The sequence below is a fragment of the Rhinopithecus roxellana genome, chromosome 20 (assembly GCF_007565055.1).
Source record: "Rhinopithecus roxellana isolate Shanxi Qingling chromosome 20, ASM756505v1, whole genome shotgun sequence".
Classification (NCBI taxonomy): Eukaryota; Metazoa; Chordata; class Mammalia; order Primates; family Cercopithecidae; genus Rhinopithecus; species Rhinopithecus roxellana.
This window is the reverse complement of record NC_044568.1, coordinates 67,086,341-67,111,671: the sequence shown is the minus strand read 5'-3', so window position 1 is coordinate 67,111,671 and position 25,331 is coordinate 67,086,341. Positions and strand designations below refer to the sequence as shown.

At 44.1% G+C, this 25,331-nt stretch overlaps 1 long non-coding RNA gene across 1 annotated transcript in view; it reads right to left on the bottom strand.

Moving 5' to 3' along the window:
• LOC104655884 overlaps positions 1-17,479 on the bottom strand; it is a 33,914-nt gene extending 16,435 nt beyond the window's left edge. Inside the window, exon 1 of the long non-coding RNA XR_747038.1 lies at positions 17,031-17,479. This is a non-coding gene — a long non-coding RNA (uncharacterized LOC104655884). The remainder of the gene's footprint in view (positions 1-17,030) is intronic.
• Between the last annotated feature and the right edge of the window lie 7,852 nt (positions 17,480-25,331).

The following is a 25,331-nucleotide window of genomic DNA, read 5'->3' as shown; positions in this document are numbered from 1 at the left end:
TGCTTCAAATGGGCCTTCCACCTGGGAAACACTTCGGAAATGGTAACAGGACTTGGAGGGGCAGCAAAACAAGCTTCTAAGAGCATGGCTGTGGACTCAGGTGGCCTGGGCTCACAGGGACATCCTGAACTCAGAGACTTGGTGTCCTTACGTGTAAAATGGGGATAATAATAGTACTTGCCTTTCTCTATTATATGCTTATAATGAAGATGAAAATGAGGCATGTGTAAGATGTGAAGTATCAACGGATGGCATCTATTAACAATAATGATACCAACAACAATAACGGCAATTAGCGCTGACTGTCTTCATATATTTGCAAACCTGCAGGTGATGTGATTTAATGGTCTGTTTGTGGCTGCTTCCACTTGCAATTTCCTAATAACACGGCACGAACTTGGAGCCAAGATGCATCCTAGGAGGTCCTACGAGTTTTTCTCTGTGCAGATAGAGTGCATCCCAGTTTTAGAAAGTAGAAAAAGCACTCAAAGATGGTCACTTTCATGTCTTTCAGGTTTTACATTTTGATTGTTCGTTCCCGGAAACCATTACAAACCACAGAATAGAGGTTGAAGTCCAGCCCTCTTCTGTGCCTTAAGGGGGATCCTCTGTCCAGAGGCTACAGGCCAGCCTTGTCCAGGACTGAGCTGAGTGGGTTGAGGAGGTGGGAGGGGCTGGCCTCCTTTAGATGGCATTAGCTTTCCCCCAGCCCCTGAAGCTGGATTCTTGGCTAACCCAGACAGGCAGCAAGTTCCCACTGGTGCAAAAAGCATTTTTGGTTTTTCTCTTAGTGCTTCTCTAGATCTGAATTTATGGGGTTCCCAAGGGGACTCCTACCCTTAAAACTCCCCACAAGAGTCTTTCTTCCATTTTTGCCTGGAAAAAAAAAAATCCCAAGATCCAAAGGCAGAGCAACCATGACTCCAAATGCCACCAGCGCCCAGACATTGTGGGCAGTCTGCACGTTTGGCAAATTTGCCGAGCCTTCCTTCCTGGCTCTTGGCCTGAACTCCAGTTTCTGGGCCCCTGCCTCCCAGGGACTGACAGGCCTCACAATCCAGAGACAAACACTGCTCGCTGTCCCTTTCAGGGCTGATTTAAGAAGTTACCATTGGATGTGTTCGCCACCGGCCAGCCTTTCAGTGCTCAGCTCCCTCCAGCCCGCCCAGTTCAGACCCTTTCTTAGTTTCCCTATTGTTCTACTCCACGGTACTTTTTCAGTGTCAAAGCAAATTTGTGTTTCCAGTAAGAAAGCACCTTTTGCTTTTTCCCTTTAAAAAAAAAAAAAATTGCATGTGGCCTTCGTGATTCTAATTCCCATGGAAAACTTAACTGTATCCACAAGAAAAGGTACAGATGTGCACACAGACCCAGCCCGCAGACACTCCTGCGCCTTCACACACCCTTACAGATGCACAATTGCATACCGCAAAGCTGGCTAATGTTGATGCATCCAGGTTGGAAATGACAGGATATGGTGGAGGACCAGTCACTTAATGAACCCCTGCGGGACCAGTCTTAGTTACTAACAATTTCTCTCCAACTCATCAAGCAGGGGAGTCACAGCCCTCCATGTTTCACTCCATCACGTCCCCCACTGCCCCTTCTTCCTGCTCTACACAAACAAACCAATTACTGCAACGGATATAAATTGGACCCCCTTTCTGAAAATGCTCCTTCAACCTTTTTTCCACCCTTCCTCACTCAGTTCCAATCAGCCAGCCCGCCAGGTGGACCGTGTGCCCACACATGCACACACATACATACACATGCACACACATGTGTGTGCCTATTTACACTCTTGTGTATATTCTCTGCATCCAGTTCTTTAGTCCAGCCTGGTGTTAGCTCTATTACCTCTTAATCTACTGTCTTACGGAATACAGGTTAAGAATTACTTCTCTGTAATTTTTTGTTTTTATTTTCCATATGTACGACAACAGCCCCTAAGCCCTCCCCTCCCTCTGCCATACCTTAGGGTAACTTCCTGATTTATTCTTGGACAATGCCTTGTGTAACTCATATTGACATTAACAGCCCTCCCTCTCGTTATCAATTGATTACTTAGCTTGGAGGCTTTGTATACAGACCTGTCCCTGCTTTAAACAAGCTATTAAAACATTGGATTGACAAATTCTTATAAGTTAAGGAGTGAGCAGTTTCACAGGTGGAACATGAGCCACCATGGGTAAGATGGCAGGACAGTTTTCTCAACCTCAGTGCTACTCAAAGCGGGTCCACAGGTCATTCCTTGTCTGTGAACCATTTGATAGGGATTCTCAACAAGTTAAGTACAGAAATTCGGAGTAGGAGTTGAAAGACTTTTATAGCCATCTGACATGACTGCAACATTCAAGCAGCATTTTATTTTTCTAGTAATTCAACTTGTATGTATTTTACAAAAGTATCAGGCCATGGGGAATTGGATATTAGCAACAAAAACAACAACCAAGTTGCCCTTCATGCCAGGTTATTTGAGAAGCAAGGTTCTCCATCATCAATGAAAACGTTCAAGTTTACCCGAGGAAACAAGCGGTCCCTTTGGAAGTTAGATCATTTTGGCTCAATTCAGTCTTTGTTTACAGATCCTTAACTGAGTGGTTGGTGTGATCAAGAAAATGCAGAAAAAGTTAAAACTAATATGTATGTAAATAACGATCACAAGAAACAAAGATAACCCAGTCTTGAAATGCAGATATGTGGGAAACGATCATATTTTGCAAAGATTCTGCTTTGAAATAAGTTTTGGCCAATAAATCTATCATGTTCCTTTCCTGGACTAGTATTTTGGCTCCATTTCCATAAAGAGGGTGACTCTTTCAGAATGCTGGAATCAGGTGATCCTTTTAACTTGCCTATGAAAAGCTGGATGCAGTTGTTTTTCGGAGGACATTATTGTTAGTCTTTTGGCATTTACAGGTCTCTGTGGAGTCAGACCCTTGTTGTAACAGGGCTCTCTGTGTGTAAGCCTCCATGCACATTTCAAAGACAGACGTTTGTTCCCTCCGGCATGAGGAACAATTACCCAATTATCTAAGCAGAATGATAGGTGTCTATGACAAATTGTAGGCTGGAGACATTTTAGAAATAATAATAACTGAATTTTTAGTGCACTTCCCAGTTTTTACAAAGCATATGTACCTCTGTACATCCTAATTCTCAGGATGTTCAGAGCCAGCCAGCCAAGGGGACAGGGCTGGGCTTCATGCCTTCATTTTAAAGCAAGCGTCTGTTACCTAGAACTCAGCACATCCCTTGTTGCTGCGTGTCCATCCAAATGCTGCACAAGGCCCAAAGAGATTCCCAGGGAACAGAAAGAACCTCCCCTTGCAGTCATTTTTGCTCTGTGTGCAAGGAAAACCCACAAGGGGACACCGGTGGAATCTGACAGTCCTCTGGGCTTTTGAGGTGTGTGTGGTTTTTTTTGTTTTTTTGTTTTTTAAATTACCTGTGGGCTTTATCAGCTGGATCGTGACTGGAGGCAGTGCAGGGAGAAAGGGAACACCGGGCATTAAAAATGACAAAGCACTTTCATTTGTGAGGGCCATCTGAGGAAGGTGGAAATGAATATATTTTTCTGAGGGGAAAGCAATTTCACAAGCCCTGCCTGCATACAGATGAGCGGGACCACAAACCGGCTCGAGATGGCCACCGACATTCCCAGGGAAAGACAGATGATGGATGTTTCCTCATTAGGTGGCTGGGGATGGAATTTTAGGCAAAATTCAAAGAAAGAAAAAAAAAATCCCAGTTCCGCTCCTCTTCCTTTCATGCGGGCCTTCCTGTACCGGAACCAGACAAACCTGGCCATGGAAGTGACCCAGAAATACTCAGAGGTGACGGGGATGGCTTCTGGGGCAGGTAGAGAAGCCAAACACCAAGCAAGCCTGGTGACTGGGAGAGACAGTGTCCCCTCTGCAGAAGAACAAAAGGTAATAAATGGCTTTTGCAGCAATTAAACACAAGAGCAAAGGTGAACCTCCAACTCCTCAGCATTATCCCTTTTTTAAGGAAAACAAAGACGACCAAGAGCCACCAACTCAGAAGAACCTCACCCCTAATTGGGGACACAGGCAACTGTCTGTTTTTTTTTTTTTTTCTATCAGTGAACTTTTTGCTGCAGCTCCTTACGGGTTTCATAGATCAGATGTTCGGGAGCAGCCGGGGGAGTCCCATTCCATCTTGCATTTGCTAAAATGCATTCGGAATCACATTATTATAGATTATGCAAGATTGGAAGATAGCGAAGATGAAAATGTAGCCCGGGATGCTTCTGAGAGAAGGAAGTCAGACTGACCCCATGGAGACCAAGCTGTGGGCTCTTTGTTTGCCACAGATCTGCTTGCCTGAGGGAATGGTTCAGCTCTTCCTTCCTTTTCATTCCCGTCTTGTGGGAGAAATGAAAACATGAAACAGGGAGAGAATATCCCCGCAAACTCCCGTCACACACCAACAGTTCATGTACACACACACATGCACAAACAAAATGGGGCCTCGGTTTTAGCATTTTGCTCAGACCTGCCACCTTGTTCAGGCGGAAACTTGCTTGTGAGAATTAGAAATAAGGAAGGCAGGAACTTGTATCTTCTCTTCTCTGGTTAGCTGTGTGGCTTCAGGGCAATCACTTACCCTCTCTGGGCCTCAGTTTCCTCATCTAAAAAAACAACAAAGCTTTGGATTTGATAACTGTTTTTTTTTTTTTTTTTTTTTTTACAGATTTGACTTTCTCTGATTCACTAAATTCATTTGTAAAGAAAAGCCTCACTCAGGAAAGCTCATGGGCTTTGTACAATGCATGTGAACGCCTATGTCTGTATGTCTGTTATTGTGTGTGCAGCCTCAGCTTTGCACAGGCAGTAATGCAATAACTCCTTTTCATTCCTTCTCAAGCCCAGCCTCTGAGGGTGTACCCTCCGCTATCTACACACATACACACACACACCACACACTCTTTGCACACACTTGTGATGGTCCTGTTGTATCCAGACAGCTACATCTTCTGAAAATCATAATTAGGGTGACACTGGAATGACACATCTCTCCAGTCCCCCAGTACAGAGACAAAACAGCACTCGATTCCTGTTGGAGGCCGTGGAGGTAACCACGGCCCACTCAAGCATGTCGGGAGATTGGCTGCATGCTCCAGTGCACCGGAGCATGTCGATACTCCTGAATAAACTAATCAACCCATTTGCACCTCCGTGAAAACGCATCTTAGAGTCAATGAAATAGGTGTGGTAGAGACAATGCCAAGACTGAGTGGAGGAAAAAGAAAGAAGGATTATTAAAAACAAACTTGCTATCATGGGGTGCTGTGTGTCCCCAGGGTCGGAGAGATGAATATCCAAAAAACTGGAGTCCCTTCTGCTTTCTTTCAAGGGGCAAAGTATTTATGTCAGCGTTTCCACCCATGCCTCAGAGGAAGGGAACTCCCCAAATTTCCAGATTGTTTGTGACTATTGTTTAGTAAAGAGAATATTCTACCTTTCTAAGAATTCCACAAAAATCCAGATGCTCAGGTTCCCCACCCTTCCCTTTAACATTTTTCTAGGGCTGCTTAAGATCCACTGCCAGCCCGGCACAGTGGCTCACACCTGTAATCCTAGCACTTTGGGAGGCCAAGATGAGTGGGTCACCTGAGGTCAGGAGTTTAAGACTGGCCTTGCCAACGTGGTGAAACCTCGATTCTACTAAAAATGAAAAAAAAAAAAAAAATTAGCGGGGCATGGTGGTGCAGGCCTGTAATTCCAGCTACTTGGGAGGCTTAGGCAGGAAAATTGCTTGAACCCAGGAGGCAGAGGTTGCAGTGAGCTAAGATTGTGCCACTGCATTCCAGCCTGGGCAACAGAGTGAGACTCTATCTCAAAAAAAAAAAAAAAAAAAAACCCCACTGCTACTTACCGTATACTTGTGCTGGCAAGAGAGCAATGCTGGATGGTGGTCTCAGTGTTATAGGAGTTCCCAGCCAATGGGATCGTGCCATCATGTACTACAAATGGTGTGCTTACGGGTCAGCTTATGTAAGAAGTGAGTCAGATGGCATCTGGGCATCCCATGCCATTTCTCTGATAAGTCTGGACACAAAGTATGGGGGACACCAGTGGTATGCTAATAAATAGGCTCTCAAAAATTTTTAAAGATCGTCCTATGGATAATTTGCTGATTTCTGTGTTATAAATGCTCCACCTGACTTCCACAATAATAGCTGTATTTAATAAATGGCTCACACGACTCCTGAAAATTTAACAAACAGCTCTCATGAGCCAATGCAGGCCAACACCAGCACTCACAGAAAGAAATTCTCATGGTACCAATTGCGATTACCAACAGTGCAGGCTCTTCCCTACTTCCCTAGAAATGCTGATGTGTTGTTTATCCTAGACACTGGTGAGAAGATGCCTAAATGTCTGATAGACACTTTTTACCGGGTCTTCTCCTCTTTTTCTCCCATTTCCCTTTCCCTAAGAGCACACATCTAGGTCTATGGCTTTAAATTCTATCGATTTGCCCAAGACTCCTCAATAATCTCTCCTGAACTCCAGACTCTCCATGTCAACCTCTAACAAGCATCTTAAGCTTAGCGCTTTTAAAACAGGCCTCCTGGCCAGGTGCAGTGGCTCACACCTGTAATCCCAGCACTATGGGAGGCCAAGGCGGTTGGATCACCTGAGGTCAGGAGTTTGAGACCAGCCTGGCCAACATGGTGAAATCTGTCTTGATTAAACATATAAAAATTAGCCAGGCATGGTGGCCGACACCTATAATCCCAGCTACTCAGGAGGCTGAGGCAGGAGCATCACTTGAACTGGGAGGCAGAGGTTGCGATGAGCCAAGATTGCGCCATTGCACTCCAGCCTGGGTGGCAGAGGGAGACTCGTCTCCAAAAACAAAAAACAAAAAAAACACACACACAAAACAGGTCTCTTGATGTCCCCCCATTTCCAAGACCTCCCAAAGTCTTGCCCAGCTTAATAAATACCACCACTACCCACATGCTCAAGATAAGAACTGTTTTTCACCCTCCACTTCCAATCTGTCAGCCAGACCCATTGACTTTCTCTTCAAACACATCCCTGAATCCAGCCTTTTCCCACATCCCCATTACTAATAGCCTGGTCCAAGCCACCGTCGTTGCTCACTGAACCACTGCAATTCTGTCTTCGCTTTTCTCATTTCTATTCTTGATCCTTGCAATCTGTTTTCTATGCCATCGCCAAAGTTGATCTTCAACATGCAAATCAAATGCTATCTCTTTCCTTCTCTCCCTCTCTCTCTCCATACACATGCCTATACCTACTTCAAGACACTCTAGTGGCTTCACGTCACACTTAGAACTGCTTCCACTTACTCTTCGTCTGCCTCCTCTCAACCTCACCCAGTGTCGCTCTGACCCCATCACTGCATTGCAGCCACATCACTCTTCTATTCCTCAGACAGAAGTTAATTTCTGCCTTTGCATGTGATTTTCTGTCTGCCTGAGTGCCCAGATCTTTGCATGACTGATAATCCTTACTGTTCAGGTCTCATCATAAATGTCACCTCCTCAGAGAGGCCTCCCTGATTATCTTTGGTATTTACTGTCTGTCTAGATTATGAAGTCCATGAGTGCATAGACTGCTATTAGACATCCATGTAAGTACAAAGGCTGCTGACAAAGATGCCCCCAAATAGAGCAGCTGGATGAGCAAAGAAGTGAATTTCTTGCTCACAAGAGAGCCACTTAGGTTCATTTTCTTATGCTGCTTCCACACTGCAGGGGGCATTGCCACCACCTACAGGATCAGTGTTAAGGTCTGGGCAGAGAAGTAGCTGGCATCGCTTAGGCTCATCTGCACTGGTAAGAACTCATCCACATGGCCACACCTCACCACAAAGGAGGTTGGGAAATGTAGGCCATCTGTGTACTCAGGAGGATACCCTGGTGCTTAGTGATATGGTTTGGCCCTGTGTCCCCACCCAACTCTCATCTTTAATTGTAATCCCTATGGGTCGAGGGAGGGACATGGTGGGAGGTGATTGGATCATGGCGGTGGTTTCCCCATGCTGTTCTCGTGATAGTGAGGGAGTTCTCACGAGATCTGGTGGTTTGATAAGTCTGGCACACTGCCCCCTTCTTTCTCTCTCTCTCTCCTGCTGCCGTGTAAGACGTACTTGCGTCCCCTTTGCTGTCTGCCATGATTGTAAGTTTCCTTTCCAGCCATGTAGAACTGTGAGTCAGTTAAATCTCTTTCCTTTATAATTACCCAGTCTCAGGCAGTTCTTCATACCAGCATGGAAACAGATTAATACACTTAGTATGTGTTGAATGAATGAATGAAAAAAAATAAATAAATGAGTCTTCTAGTTAACGATTAAACATGTCAATTCCCCTTTGAAAACTTTCATTAAAGCTGCAAAAGGAGGTTAGGAAGGTAAAATACAGCCTTCTCCAGTTTGAGCCTACATGGTACACTTGCACTGTGCAAGACATTCATAAATAAGCCAATCTTCAGTTATCATGGGTGTGACCTAATTCTCCATCCCCTCCTCCGCATAAGCTTCTTCCCATCATACAAACTAGAAAGGCGTGGAGAAAGATGCCCGCTGGGAGGCTAACAGGGAATATTGTGTCTTTCCATTTTCTAACTCCCCGTCTTCCATTTAGGCCCTTCGGCCACTTTCCCATAACTTCAACAGAATTGCTACATTCCTCTAAGGCCCTGGCCTATTTATTCCAGGTAGGGTGATGATTATGAAATAACAAAGGGAAAAGAAAACCCAAGAAGTGTATAGTAAGCATTGTTTTCTTCTAAACCTTGTTAAAAGTGTAACTCTAAGATGTACATATAAGCATACTTAACAAAGTCCTGTGGGACAACTGGTGTGTAGTGAAACAAATTGGTAGATGTCTTATATATCTGCACTTAAGGTAAGTAATTAGGGTCTATTCCTGGGACTTCTATAGCATCCCTGGGGAGTTTTACATATCAGGGCCCCTGTTCCAAGCACCTGTGGTAAGGTTCAAGTCTATAGGCCTTTCTAAAGTATTAGGCACATAATCACTTATGAAAGAAAAACAATTGGTGTCTTTTTATGTAGCCATATAGGGTCCTAATAATTTCAGAAAAACCATTTGCTAATAGTGAGGAGACAACAGCCTACTATGTGCCAGCCACAAGTCTAGATGCTGTGGGTAGGATGATGGGCAATTAGTTCAGAATTTCTTAAAGAAAAAACAAGCAGAGCACAGTGCAGGGTGACCCTGTGGGCATGGGGGCCAGATGGCTGGTTTTTTGGGGGGTTTTTGGAGATGGACCCTCGCTTTGTTACCCAGGCTAGAGTGCAGTGGTGTGATCTTGGCTCACTGAAACCTCCGCCTCCCAGGTTCAAGCGATTCTCCTACCTCAGCTTTCTGAGTAGCTGGGACTACAAGCAAGTGTCTCCACACATGGCTAATTTTTATATTTTTAGTAGAGAAAGGGTTTCACCGTGTTGGCCAGGCTGGTCTCAAACTCCTGACAGTGGTGATCCACCTGCCTCGGGCTCCCAAAGTGCTGGGATTATAGGCACTTTGTAGTCCTGGCTTTACTAACATGAACTTTCAATCCCAAGGCAAATGTCTTTACCCTTCTGGGGCTTGGTTTCCTTATCTATCAAATGGGTTAATAAGAATGTGACATAGGGCCGGGCGCGGTGGCTCAAGCCTGTAATCCCAGCACTCTGGGAGGCCGAGACGGGCGGATCACGAGGTCAGGAGATGGAGACCATCCTGGCTAATACGGTGAAACCCCGTCTCTACTAAAAAATACAAAAAAACTAGCCAGGCGACGAGGCGGACGCCTGTAGTCCCAGCAACTCGGGAGGCTGAGACAGGAGAATGGCGTGAACCCGGGAGGCGGAGCTTGCAGTGAGCTGAGATCCGGCCACTGCACTCCAGCCTGGGCGACAGAGCAAGACTCCGTCTCAAAAAAAAAAAAAAAAAAAAAAAAAAAAATACGATGAATATAAGATGCTTAGGTCAGTGTCTGGCACACAGTACACTGAAAATGTTATCTAAAGGGTACAGAGTTCAATTTACTTTGGGACCATGTCAAAGCCTCAATTAATATAAAATCTAGAAAGTTATTTACCATACCAGTTTTTATGATTTCAACAGGGTTTTCTGTACCATTACAAGTATATCTGGGTCCTTTCGTCTCTGTTCATGTAAAGTATTATTTTAAAATATTAAATAGGGCTGGGTGCAGTTGCTCACACCCATAATCTCAGCAATTTGGGAGGTCGAGGTGGGTGGATCACTTGTGGCCAGGAGTTCAAGTGCAGCCTGGCCAACATGGTGAAACCCCATCTCTACTGAAAATACAAAAAATTAGCTGGATGTGGTGGGGGGTGCCTGTAATCTTAGCTACTTGGGAGGTTGAGGCATGAAAATCAGTTGAACCCAGGATATGGAAGTTGCAGTGAGTCAAGATCGCACCACTGCACTCCAGCCTGGACAACACAGCAAGACTCTGTCTCAAAAAGAAAAATATGTGTGTGTATATATGTGTGTGTGTGTGTGTGTGTGTGTGTGTATCATATATATATCATAATAGGATATCTGTAGTGTTGGCATACAGGTAGAAAACCACTAAAGAATCAATGTTCTTAATTGAACAATTCAGTATTTTCTGGCACTTTTCCTTTTGAAACAGTGTTTTCACCCACTGGATGCTATGGTGACTCTCAAGAGAATGTGTTTTCCTGCAAGAATCATCGTCCTTTCGTTTTGGAGATTAGGTCCCAACTTTCATAGTTTATTCAATGTGATCAGAGCTGGGAAACAGCACACAGTATCAGAAGGAAGATTCATGTGAGAAGGAATGCATATGACCAGTAGCAACTCAATTTTCTCGCCAGCGACTTTAAAGTCGTGAACAACACCAAATATCTTTGGTATGTGCTCATCTCTGCTTCAAATTTGAGTTCATAATTTTGATCTCAAAGGAACTAGCATATGAACAGCTGTCTAGATTGAGAGTACTAAATGTGACGTTTGTATGGAGGAAGGGGGAGGACCAGGAACTGCAGTTTCAGGAATGGTAAAATACTGTCAATGATCACGGGGGATGTCATGGGCCCAATCGTCAGCCCACTGAGACTGACAAGAACGTACTGACAAGCAACATACTGACTTGATCAAAGAAATGTTCAGCTTAAATTGGAGGGAAAGACCAGGTACAATGGCTGCCATCTGTAATCCCAACATTTGGGGAGGCTGAGGTGGAAGGATTGCTTGAGCCCAGCCAGTCATGCTGACCTGTGAGCCAATGAAACTTCTTTCCTGGTCAGGCATGGTGGCTCACACCTGTAACTCCAGCACTTTGGGAGGCTGAGGCGAGCAGATCACCTGAGGTCAGGAGTTCAAGACCAGCCTAGCCAATGTAGTGAAACCCCCTCTCTACTAAAAATACAAAAATTAGCTGGGGGTCATGGCAGGTGCCTATAGCCCCAGCTACTCAGGAGGCTGAGGCAGGAGAATCTCTTGAACCTAGGAAGTGGAGGTTGCATTGAGCTGAGATCATGCCACTACACTCCAGCCTAGGCAACAGAGTGAGACTCTGTCTCAAAAAAAAAAAAAAAAAAAAAAAAAAAAAAAAAAGATACACTTCTGGAAACACTCTTGACCTGCCTTATTCAACGTTTCATCTGTTAGAAGGTTGAGAGAGCCAGCAGAGAAACTGCTAAATCTGGTCTTAATCCTGATAAATCCAGAGGAACTGGTGGTGAAATCAATTGATGGGACCTATTTCAATAGGAATTTTATTTAGTTTTACTTTTATCGAAGTTACTTATATATACAGTTTGTAGATTGATACAGTCCTTCCAGCGTTGTTGCAGAAATACACCAAAATCCCCCATCTAGCTCCTACTCCCTTATGGATAAACTCTTTTAATGCTTTAAACTGATTCCTTAGAACTTTACCGCCATATCGCTCAATAAAATGGTTTTTTGTTGTTGTTGTTTTTTTTTTTTTGAGACAGAGTCTCATTCTGTCACCCAGGCTGGAGTACAGTGGTGTGATCTCGACTTACTGCAACCTCCACCTCCAGGGTTCAAGGGTCCTGTGCCTCAGCCGCCTGAGTAGCTGGGACTGTAGGCACATGCCACCACACCCAGTTCATTTTTTGTGTGTTTTTGAGTAGAGATGGGGTTTTACCATGTTGACCAGGCTGGTGTCGAACTCCTGGCCTCAAAATTCCCATCTTGCCAATATCGTGGTATGGTCATTTTTATCAGATCAATATTTAGCCTACCTGAGCCATGTAGTGTATTCCATTTACTCTCCTTTCCTGAAGAACTCTGTTTTCAGTGGTTCTGTTTTTGCTTTTCTTAGTCTTCTGTCATTGACATATACCTGAAGTCTCCCCCAGTTGTGTGCATTGTCTCTCAGGGTATCCAAATATATTGGGTATCCTACCAATTTCATCTTATAAAAGTTCTTCTAGAGCCTTCTGATCTGCCCCCCTTGGCACTGGTTGATTTCTAAGCCCAGAGCCCAGCTGTTGCTTCCAGATGTCCCTCCCTGTCCATCATCCTGTAGATTCCTTTCCTCTCTTTGATATGTTAGAGTCTGTTTCCTGCTTCCTATTTCATTTTGTCTCCACCTGGTAGTAGGTACTATTATGGGATCCATTTCACAGATGAGCCAAACCAAGGCATGAGGAACTTAAGTAAAATTCCCTAAAGTCGTAAGGTTTTGGCACAAGCAGTGCAGCTAAGCCTCAAACTTAGAATCCAACACCAAACCTAGACATTTTTGTTTTTGAGACAGAGTTTTACTTTGTCACCCAGCCTGGAGTGCAGTAGTGTGATCTTGACTCACTGCAACCTCTGCCTCCTGGGTTCAAGCAATTCTCCTGCCTGAGCCTCCTGAGTAGCTGAGATTACAGGTGCCTGTCACCATGGCTGGCTAATTTTTAGTAGACACAGGGTTTCACCATGTTGGCCAGGCTAGTCTCAAATTCATCTGCATGCCTTGGCCTCCCAAAGTGCTGGAATTACAGGCATGAGCTGCTGCATCCTGCCAAAACCTAGGCTCTTAATTACTCACTGGGCAGTCAGTGCACAAGCTGGGCCCTGTCCGCCCCAGGTGACTAAGGGCCTTGTGCAGGCTGTGCCTCCCACGTTCAGGTCAGTCTGTTGCCACAGTCCTCTCCTAAAGCACTTTTACAGGCCCTGACTCACTGTCCCTCATGGCAGTTTCTTATTTCTGGGATTAGCTGGTTTTAAAAAGAAAAAAATAGCTTCTGGGCATGTGACACTATTCTCAGGCCTTTAATGTCAGAAATAATGATGGCGTTAAATTGGAGCTCATTACCACGGAATGAGACCTCATTGAGCCATCTTTTGCGGTGGGGAGGGGTTGTTTAATGATTTTATTTTTTTAAACCTCCTCCTTAGTAACTCTGACATGGTACACCAGGGGGAGAAGTGGGTGTTTGGAGTAGCAAATTTTCAAATAATAAGAAAGATCTCCTTTCATCGATGAAAAAAAAAGGGTCCATCCTCCATTGTTCCCACCAAATGCTGGCTGTTCCTTTGTTACGGTCTCATGGAAATTTCCTGAGCCCCTTAAGCCACTAATACCAGTTGTATCCTCAGCAGCAACAACACGTCCTTAAGGCATTATTTTCAGGGCAGCTTTTCCCATAATGAGTCTGACAATCCTGCTTTATGATTTGTTGAGTGGTTAATTCAAAATATACCATTCTCTAGAGCCAGCTTTCCAGTGGAATCCCCGCTAGGCCTCCAGCCACCGATGCAAAGGCTTGGCATATCCAGCTTCAGAGGGTCTCTTAGGACCCGATTAGATGATGGTGCTACCCTGTGCCGCTGCTTCAGAAAGAGAACAGCAAGCCTCTGTTCCTGCCCTCCAGAGGCTTCTCACACTTCCTTGGTGAACTCTCAGCACCATGGTGACCAGGAATGAATGCTCATCTTGAGAAAGCATGTGATGTCTTCACGGTACTCATGGCTTTCTAAGTTTAAGAGGGATATTGGCCACCAAGAGAAACTACAGAGGTGGTGGGGCCTTGAGACCATACCACCCCAGGAACAGGTCAAGGGACCGGGGTTATTTTTTAACCTGGAGAAGCAAAACATAAAAGTGAGGCATGTCAGTTACCTCCAGATACTTGCTGCTTTATTTTTTTATTATTTATTTATTTATTTATTTATTTGGGATGTAGTCTCGCTCTGTCACCCAGGCTGGAGTGCAGTGGTGCAGTCACGGCTTACTGCAACCTTCACCTCCCAAGTTCAAGTGATTCTCCTGCCTTAGCCTCCTGAGTAGCTGGGACTACAGGCGTGCACCACCATGCCAGGCTAATTTTTGTATTTTCAGTAGAGACGGGGTTTCACCATGTTGGACAGGCTGGTCTCGAACTCCTGACCTCAGGTGATCCGCCTGCCTCTGCCTCCCAAAGTGTTGGGATTACAGGCGCGAGCCACCATGCCTGGCCGATTTTTCAAAGAGGATTGTCCTCCTTTTCCTGACTGGCCCCAAAGGGTAGAATGGGAACCAGTGGGTGGAAATGATAGGAAATCAGATTTTCACTGCAGATAAAAAAGAGGTTTCCAACAGAGCTCTTGGGAAACGTCACAGCTTCCCTGTGAACAGCTGTGTGCTGCCTTTTATTGGAACCATCAAGAGAAAAGAGACATCCACAGGTATCCTATCAGAGAATCAGGCACTAGGCCATAAGTAGGACTAATAATCTAAAATACACCTTCTGATTACAAGGCTTCATGACTCTAAGAGGTACAGGTTTATGAATCACTTTTAAGATAAGAGAAAGACCTTTTGACAATTTTTAAGAAATAGATTTTCTAGATATAAGATGCTGCTTTAGACTGGGGGGGGGCAGCAAACTTTTTCTAAATGAGCCAGTGAGCAAATATTTCAGACCACGTGGTCTTTTTTTGTGACTACTCAACCCTGTTCTAGTGCAAAAGCAGCCAGATGATACACAAACGAATCAGCAGGCGTGTGTTCCAGCAAAACTTTATTTACAGAGCAGGCAGTGACTGGATTTAGCTTATGAGCCGTAGTGTGCCACTGCCCGCTTTGGAGGATGCTGGGTGCTGGGAAACACAAGAGGGACTCAGGGGGGAGGGGGGAACGGCTATGCTAATACCCCACGTGCGTGTGAGTGTCACACTGATGTACAATATACATATGTGCATCTTTGCATATGGGGATGTATATTTGTGTGAGTGTGGTTTGGAGAGTGGTGAGGAGAGAAAGAAACAGAGCACATGGACGCCCACAGAGAAACAAAACCTCTAAGACCCAGTGGCCGTAGTCTGTGAGGGCCAGTTCTCTGTCATTGTGATGTAAAGACGCCAGCCCCAGAGGTACCCCAAGGGGAGTTGTTCACAGTGTCTGAAATTCTGACTGCTTCACTCTCTTTGCTTTGGGCATCTGCCTTGGGAAGGAAAAAACTGAACTAAATGTAACCATGTCCTGAAGGAGGGAAAACATAGTTACTCAGATGGGTGCATCAGATTGGCTGGTTGTCACAGAGGCCTTCCAATAGGGAAGCTGGGCCAGATTGGTGTCTGATGCAACCAGGAACATTAGGAAGTCTTCAACTCTCAGGAGGAAGGGAGCTAGCAGCGGGAGGTTGGGAAGGGCAGAAACTTGCCTGCCTGCCTGCCTGCCTGGCAGGTTGGCTTAGGGATAGCCCTCCATGGAGCCTCCAATCCCCTGCCAACTTACCCGGGGTAGTGAAGGGGTCATTTTAAACGGGATATTTAAAAAGTGGCTAGTGAGCGTTTGCAGGGACTAGGATATTTTTGATTACTTGAGCTGGCATGGTTATATAGTTTCAGGGTGGCTAAAATACTGTAAATTCTGTTTCTTGGGGTCAACGTACTTTCTTGGAGCCTTGGGTTTTCCCAGATCGTTACCCTTTGGTGCTGTCTGACCACTTTCCTTGTCAATTGTCCATTCCTTCTAAATGCCTCCCTTTTCTTCACCCTGACTTTAAAAGCCTGCTACCCTAGGAATACCCCACACAGGCCTGGACACACGTAGACACTTCCTCAAGCATCTAAGAAGACCTGTGGCAGCCATTTGCTGCTGCTTCCTGTTTCCATGGTGGCCATTTTGTCATATCCTAGGAGAGGGCAAGAACAGCCTCCTGCATTGCTTCTCAAGTGCACTGTGTAGCACTGATTTTTTCCAATCATCTCTAAATAGAGGTTTCTCTCCCCCTCCTCCCAGCTCAGCATCCGAGGGCACAATGAGCGTGCCCTGCATTTGAAATCTGACATCTCCCTCTCTCACTCATTCACTCCGTCTTCAGCTTGGCAGAGCGTTTAAAAATTGGTAATCCCTTTAACTAGGCGAGCTATTCTTCTGCTGGGAGATGACCTTTTGCACAGAAGATAGGACTGTCATACATGATCTCTGACATAGGGAAGTTTCCTGGGTGTTCCAACAAGGAACAGTAAGTACCACACCAAAAGCAGTGGGTGTTTCTGTGCAACTTGTGTGTAAAGATATATTACCATACATGGTTCTAAATAAATTATTACCAGTTCTTAAAAGTGCCACCAGCCCTCTTGAGGCACATCTGTTCAATTTTTTTATTTTAATTGAAAAGAAAAATTTTGTCAAATTTAAAGACTCTTGGGGAAAAAGATGGGGGAAAAATTATTGAAAAGAGACAATTTTTCCATGAGTTTTGCAGAAATTAATTGTAGTCTCAAAGTTATGAAAATAACCTTTTCTTTAAAAAAAAAAAAAAAAAAAAAAACCCTCCCACAGACTTGGGGAGTGAACCACTGAGTGGCTTTTTCTTCTCCAAGATATGTTATCCTGAAGTCTTCAACATGACCCCTTGTTTCTTATAAGAAGCTAATGTCTGATTTTCCCTCAAGCAGAACAATATTTGTTATATTTTTGTAAAATGTTAATCTATATTATCATGAAGTTTTGGGATTCACAAAGCAGAATGAAATGTGAAATTTCCAAAATGAGAAATGAGAAGGATCTGCTCACCTGGCACAAATCCACTGGGTACCACTCTCAGCGTTCATGAATCTTAACTTCAGAAGCTTGTCAGTTGCCCAAATAATGCAGGAACCGTGGGTTTTTAGTGTACTGTGGAAGCGGGGCTCACACAGCCTCATATAATATGTCATGAGAGGGAGTGGATTGTGCCAGGGATGTACTGACTCCTTGCAGCTCTCTCTAGTTTGTCAGTTAAGCAAGATGGCTGCTCTTGGAATGGAAGAACTTCTCTCTTTGCTGTCGTTGATTCCTTTCTGAAAACTACTGGAGAAATGGATCCTGAGAGAATTCCTAGGTTATGTGAGGGAGATCACTAACAGATTTATTCATTGGATGATGCTACCCCTGACCAAATAGAAGGAAATCTGATGTGGCAGGAGGTATATGTAATCCCACCCTAAGCCATTTCCAGGTAGCCCATCAGAATTCAGTGATTATAGCCTGATTATTGCTCAGTGACCCCTCCAATCTCTAGGATCTTTTTTTTTTTTTTTTTTTTGCTTCCACATATATGGCCTGAGTTTCTGATTCTCAGGGTCATTGTCTAAGGACTGTGTAGGGCTCTTGAACACCTTCTTTAAGTAGCCATCTTCAGATATAAACCTGCAACAGGTCTGTCACCAAGGCTGAAATTCTGACATTACAGTTCCTAATGCTGGGTTAAGAAAGGAATTGCTCGTTATGAAAATGCAAACACCCCCAGGAGGCTAAAACAATATTAATGTTATGTCCGTCATATTATTTTTATGGTTTGATGATAGTCTTACACCTAACCACTATATGCCTTATCTCATCTCCCTATGATAACTCAGCAAAGCATGTATTTTAAAAATAAGCAAAGTGAGCTTCAGAGCATTTAAGTTGCTTATTTATACATGCACATCTAGGGAGGGGTGAGCCTGGAATTCAAATCCAGATCTATCTGGTGAAAAAACTGGTGAACCTGACTCCTGTGGGTTAGTAAAATGCTTTCCTATCTGTTTACTAGTTGAAAGTTGTTTTGGTAAGAGAGTTAAACAGAGAGAGAGACAGAGGGAGAGAAACAGAGGGAGAAAGCAAGCGAGAGTGAGCATTGGTTACTTTAGGGTCAAGAAGATGCTAACAGAACATGGAATGGTGCTAAAGAAAACATTACCTGGTATAGTTTCGCCTGAGATGACCTACCCTTTGGTAGTTTCTTTAGTGGTTCTTTGTGTTAGACCAAACTGCATCATTTTGTAACCCCACCCCCACCCCCTGCCATTTCACAGAACTTGGTCAAGTGAAACATTCCACGGGGGTTTGGGGCGTGAGACATCCTGGCCAACCACTTGACCACAAGGCACAGGAACATCCTTATCACACCCTGCTGGGAGAAAGTGCAAGGAACATCACATTCCGTGGGAACAAAGGCCAAACTGCCTCATCATGGGCATGTCTTAGCAATATCATCCTGGGCAGCAAGCCATACTGCCCAGGCCCCTCCTGCCCATACCTATAAGTACCCCAGCCTGTAAGCAGTGGTGGGCACTGGCATTAGGCTGGTCCTCCACCTCTAGAGGTCTTATGTTGGACATAAAGCCTGCATTTGCTGTAGAGCTGCCACTCTCTCTCTCTCTCTGTCTTTAACCCTCACCTTCCCTTCAAAACCTAGCAGTTGACTTGCAGCAGGATTCCTGAACCCTTTCCCAGGATCCTTTCTCTTGTTTTGACTTGAGCTAGTTACAGTTGGAGAGATTGGAGCTGCCAGGGTCTATAAGCAATAGCAGCCTTGGTGATGGTCAAGGCAGCAAGTGCCTCAGCTCTAAGACAGGCAGCCATTTACTCATGCTCCTCCTGCAGATGTGCCAAAATGTGTCCAAACATGCAGGATTCTCATGCAGGAGTGTTCATGGCCCTAACTGCTCAGCCACAGTCAGATGGAAAGTTTTGGTAACCTTTCCTATCTGAATTTTTTTTTCAATTGCAAAGCACAGAAATTGCAACTCCAAATGACAGAAGCAAAAAGGGATGTATGGGCTCATATAACTGAAAAACCCATGGGAACATCCTGTGGCTAGGGGTATCATTGGATTAGGAGCCTAAACAAAATCAGCAAGTTTCTTCTCCCCGTGTTGCTTGGAACTGTCCCCTCCATACTTGTTCCTTTCCTTCTTAGAGTCCCTTCTTAGGGTCATGAGATACCTACAGCAGCTCAGATTCTATGTTGTCTCACTACAGATGCTCTAGGAAAGAGAGAACATTGTTTTCACAGAAGTCTCTGCAAAGGTCCCATAGGAACACACTGGGACACATGCTCACCCCTGAAACAAGCAGGGTAACTTAGGAGGGATGCAAGATGCTGACTTGGGCTGAGGCTGGAGTCAGCCCTGCCCAAAGCACAAGAAGGGAAATGGGAAGAGAGAAATATATCAAAATTGCTGCCATTGGGAGAGGGATGAATGGATGCTGGAAGTCAAAAGGCAATGAATGTCCACTGAGCTGTCTGTCTAGATTTGTGGCTATCGATGAACTAAACAGGAATGTTCCAGTCTCTTCCTTGGTGTATGCTGCTAGGCTCGTATCAGTAAGTGAGGCCAATGAGGTGAGAAACAGGGATATCCAAGACTTTCTTTGATTGCAGCTGACTCAAGTGATGTGATACTGCAGGGCCGAATTCATGCCATGTACAGTATTGGTACTTAATGTATAATGGTTCATCATACTTTTGTTTGTTTTGGAAAAAAAGAGTGCCTAAAACCTTGCTTTGCAAAGGGTGGCTCCAAGACTAACTGCATCAACTTCAAGTGAAAGCTGCTTAGAAACATGAAATCCTTGACCTCACCTCAGACCTTCTATATCCAGGAAGTTGCCTAGAGCAAGAGTCTGCAAATTTTTCTGTGAAGAGCCAAACAATAAATATTTCAGACTTTGCAGCCCATATGATCTCTGTTGTAACTACTCAAGTCGGCCTACTATTAACAGCTCAAAAACAGCCCATAGACTATATGTAAACACAGGGGTGTGGCAGTGTTCCAGTAAATCTTTATTTATAAAAACAGGGTGCAGGCCAGATTTGGTCCTTGGGCTGCAATTTGCCAATTCCTGGCCAAGAGCATCTGACATCATGGCAGGAATCGAATTAACATGGTTGTTGCCTCTGTTTGGGGGTCTACATACCCAGATGGATTATTAGAACATGATTCCAAAATAATCTGCTCATTCATTCATTTATTTCTTCAAAGTGTGTTTATGGAGCACCCGCTGTTTGGGAGGCCTTTAAAATGATTGCAGGATCCTGAATTTCCTGAGTGTCTACCACATGGCAGATGCTCTTCGGAAGGCATGCGTTCTTCTGGATGTGCAGAAATGTGTGTTTGTGCAGAGCACGAGGTGCTGCTGTTTTGTTAAAGACCAGCATCATTGGCAAGCAGGGTCCATTGTGCCCATCTCCCTGGGAAACCAGACACAGGCTTGGTCATGGAGAACAGAGCATCCTCAATTTGCCCAGATGCAGCTGTGAGGTGCAGAGTTGGAGGGGAGCTAACACTGCCCACCCCTCACCCCCGCAGTTCCTTCCGATCCACTTTCTTGTGCTTGCTCCACAAGGGATTTCGGGCAACAGAGAGGACTCCACAAAGATAAGCCGCAAGAGCTCTGTTGCTGGATTCAGGGTCCCTCTGCGGCGATGCTATTCTCTTCCCTTTGCAGAAAATGTCAGCTCCGCTGCCTCTCCCCGGCAGCTGTCGTCTGTGTGCGTTCTTTCATTTTTCTCCAGAGATCCTTCCTGTCCAGGATGGTTTTTATTTTACATTTGAAAAAGCGGAGGCTCTGCACGGAGCCACCGAGCCTGAGTTACCAGCTCCAGGCCCAGTGCTGCTCTACAGCCTCAGCTTTTTGCCTCGGGCTTCCTAAACCTTGCAGAGGGAGGGAGGGATGTTTCTTTGTGCTGCCTGTCACTCCAGCTGCTGTTCCAGTTGCTGGGTGGGTGGCCCTGGGGGGGTGGCCGGAGTTTCCAAACCCACTTCCTAGCTGAGGTGAAGCAAGTCGTTACTTCGTTTTGACCATTTATCACTTGAAAACTGTTGGCTGCACGTGCGGACCAATGACTTGCAGTTAAGTCATTGGGTCCCCAAGCCTTATAAGAAGAGAAGAGATTATTCAGTACAACCCCCTCCTCCTCATGTAGGAATGTGGCAAGTGTCCAGGCATGTGCTCTGTCATCTCCTGTGTTAGTTTAGGGTCCCACTTCCTTGTCAGTTTCATCCCCTTCCTCCTGTGTCCTGCCTCATTAGACTAAGAATTCACCGGTTCCTTCAGACTGCAACAGGTCTTCTTGCCTCCCCTTTCCATAACCAGAGTCAGGAGGGGCAACCGCACTGAGCCGTGGACGAGAATGGCAGGATTTCTCAGGCGTAGCCCTCATCCAGGCTCCCGGGTTTCATCAACCAGAGACACACATTTGTTTCTATTGAAAGTTGAAAAGAGTCCTACCACATTCTGAACCTCACACACCCTCAAGGGAAGGTCAAGAAGTCAGCTCAAGGACCCCTGGCCTAGATGCCATAGCGGGGCACGGCATAGATGTTTTCATCAAAAATCAGCCTATATTTATTGAACATCTATTAAGCCTTCTCTAGGGGGAAGTGGGGTAGTCTGCAAAAACATTCCAGCCAGCCTCCCTGGTTTCCTCATTGCCTCCTGCCCCCAACAATCCGTTCCCCACACAGAAGCCTGAGTGGGCTTTTTAAAACATAAATCATATTATTCTCTTGCTGGAAACCTCCAAGGGCTCCAATTGCACTTAAACTAAAATCCATACCCTTTGTTCATTTTTCGGTTGGGTTGTTTGTCTTTTTCTTGCCAATCGGTAAGAGCCTTTTGTAGATTAGAGATATCAGTCATCCGTACTGCAAACATTCTTCTCAAATCTGTTATCTTCAGACTTTGTATATAACATCTTTGTCGTATAAAAGTTTTACGTTTTTGTAAATTCGAATAGGTCCAGCTTTTCCTTTATGGCCTCTGAATTTTCTGACATAAGATGGATACCCTTCGTAATACGATCACACCTTATCACATCTGGATTTTTCTTCTAAGAGGTTTCTATTTTACATTTAAGTTCTTCTTCCATCAGGAATTTATTTCTGTATTTGGTCAGAAATGGGGGACTACTTTATTTCCCTCTGAACCAGAGGTTGACACACTATGGCCCACAGGCCAGCTGCCTGTGTTTGTAAATAAAGTTTTATTGGAACACAGCCATGCCCATTCATTTATGTATTGTCTAGCTCTGCTCTCACACCATAATGGCAGAGTTGTGTAGTAGCAGCAGAGACTGTAATGTTTTAGACCAAAGTCTCACCAAGCTTGCCCAACCCGCAGCCCATGGCTGCATGCAGCCAGGGATGGCTTTGAATGTGGCCTATCACAGATTGGTAGACTTTCTTTAAACATGAGATTTATGCATGGACTTTCATTTTTTATTTTTAGCTCATCAGCTATTGTTATTGTTAGTGTATGTTATGTGTGTCCCAAGACAATTCTTCTTCCAATATGGCCCAGGGAAACCAAAAGATTGGATATCCCTGGTCTAAAATATTTACTATCTGGCTCCTTATAGAAAAAACTTGCCAACCTCTACTCTAGATGACTAGTCGTTGGTGCCAGCCCATTTTTTTTTAAATATACCACTTTCTGCCCTCTGAAATGAAATTCTGTCTTTGTAATAGATGAAATTTGAATGTATCCTAAGATCTTTCCCAGGATTTTTCCATTATTTTCCACTCATCTCTTTGTCTCTCTCTCTCTGCCCAAACCACTTAGATTTGATTACTATGGCTTTATATACAGCTAGTCATATCCCTCATCACAATTTTTATTTTTCATGCTTTTTGTAGCTGTTCATGAAATTACCCTACCATGAGAATCTAAGATATTTTTATCCATTTCCAAAAATAATGAAAATCTTACTGGAATTCTAATTAGAATATCATTAAGTTTATATGTGTTTTCTGGGAAGAAAAGGTATCTTACAGTAGTAAGTCTTTCTATCTGAGAAAATATCTATTGGTTTAGTTCTTGTTTGGGCATCTCTCAGTAAGATTTTATAGTTTATTCATATAGGTCTGCTTCAGTCAGGGTCTGGAGAGAGAAACCACACCAGTAATTTAAACAGGGAAAATTTATGTAAGATTTTAACTAGTAAAATAGTGGTTAACTACTAAAAGAGTTAAAAAGAAGACTCTAAGGAAGATAGGAATAGTAAATGCAAGAAGCAGCTACTATATCTAGGACTGAAAGAGAGCAAGCAAAGATAGAACAGAGAACCCAGGGTTGAAATTTAGACCTCACTGGTGAGGATATAGTGACCCCAGGAATATATAACTCTGGGTCCAAGTTCCTTTTGTAGAGATGGGGTCTCAGGTTTCCCAGGCTGGTCTCAAACTCCTGGGCTCAAGTCATCCTCCCACCTCGGCCTCCCAAACAGTTGGGGATTACAGGTGTGAGCCCCTGTGCCTGACCACCCAAGTTCCTCTTATGTTAAATTTCTAAGTATTTTTAAAGTTTTTTAAGCCTCTTCATCTCTTGTCATTTTTTCCCATTCTCATTTCTGGGTGCTTAACGCTAGTGGAGAGTGAAGCAATTGATTTTTGTGTATTTATCTTTACTATCGTTACTGAGTTGTCTAATTTATTTGGCTAGTGTTTCATTAGAGTCTCTTGGGCTTTCTAGGTATTCAGATATATCAACACAAAAGTGAGAATTTTATCTACTTTTCTCAATATTGATGCCGGTGATTTTATTTTGTTATGTCAGTGCATTTCACTAGTTTCTCAGATAATGTAACTAGCAAGTTATCTATTCTACCAAGTTCTTTAAAAAATATTGAATTCCCTCTGTTCTTATTTTTGTCTTATAAATATGTCTAATTCTGAGAGATGTGTATGGATACTCCAACTCTTACTTTCATTAAAATCTTGTATTTTAAGCTCTTTTTTCCCTTATATGTTTAACTGTCATGTTCTGTGGTGCATACAGGTTTATGGATATTATATCTCCTTTATCATCTGTGCTTTTTAACATTATATAATGTCATTCTCCATTCTGTTGTATACCTTCAACCTTAAATTTCATTCTGATGTCCACATTGCTACTTTTGCTTTCTCTTTTGCTTGGTTATGCTTCATCTATACTTTGCGTTTTCACCCTCCTTTGCCAGTTTTCATTGCAGAATCAATTAATGAAGAACTCTAGAGTTCCTCCAGGAACTTCACAGTTACTGTGTTTTTAGTCTCCAAAATTTCTGGTTGTTGTTTCCAGTGACTCTCAGTAGCCCTGGAGGCTCCCTTCGGTCAGAAGTAAGCATTGCACATACACTCTGCAATTTCCATCCTAATTTACCCCCTGAATTGGAACAGGAATTAGTGCCCTACAGAGTAGGATAAATGCTTTAGCAGTGGACCCCAAATAACACTCCACTCTTTGTCCCTTATTACCTTGGACATGCCTGACTTTATTTTTGCTCATATTGACCCAACCTCTTGCTTCATGCCAAGACAGAAATGACCAGCAGGGTCCCCTTCCTTTCTGCTTACGTTAATATCTTCCATGCATTGAGTTCTGGCTCTGTGGAGATAACTTTGCCTACTCTATACACATTGTCTTACTTCATTCTCACAAGAATCCTGGGGAATATATTACTGTCTCTGCTATGTGGGTGAAGAGAGTTAGGTAGCCTGCCTATGGAGACATAACCTGTAAGTAGCAGAGGTGGAACTTGGCTTTTATTCCATTTTATCTTGTATGCTGCTTTTCCATTTTCCAGAGTCTGCCAGCTCACAATACAGTGCTGAGATTGGGGCTTGTGGGGTGATAGACTGGAGCCTGTGCTGAGATTGGGGCTTGTGGGTCAACAGAAGCAGAAAGCCATGGCATTCCAGAATGACCCAATAATGGCTACTTACCAACTTCAGCAGACTTCACTATAACCTGTACTTGCCCTTAACACCTTCACTCCTTCGTGACTGTATTATCATTAAACATCTGAAAATTCAGTAAAAACATCATAAAAATATTTGGGATTATGCAGATACAAGGGTATAGGAATCTCATCTCCCCCTCCCCAACATGCCATTGACAGATCCTCCTTCGTGGGATCATCAGAATCATCCACACACTGAGTTCTTGGGACTGTACGAAACACTAGCATAAAAGAACCTCAAGATGTACTGTCTTCTTCCTTGAGAGTTTTACACTTCAGTTAGAACATGTGCCCCCAAAAGAACAATCTTAAAAAGGTAGATGGCATGAAGCATGGGAAGGTACTAC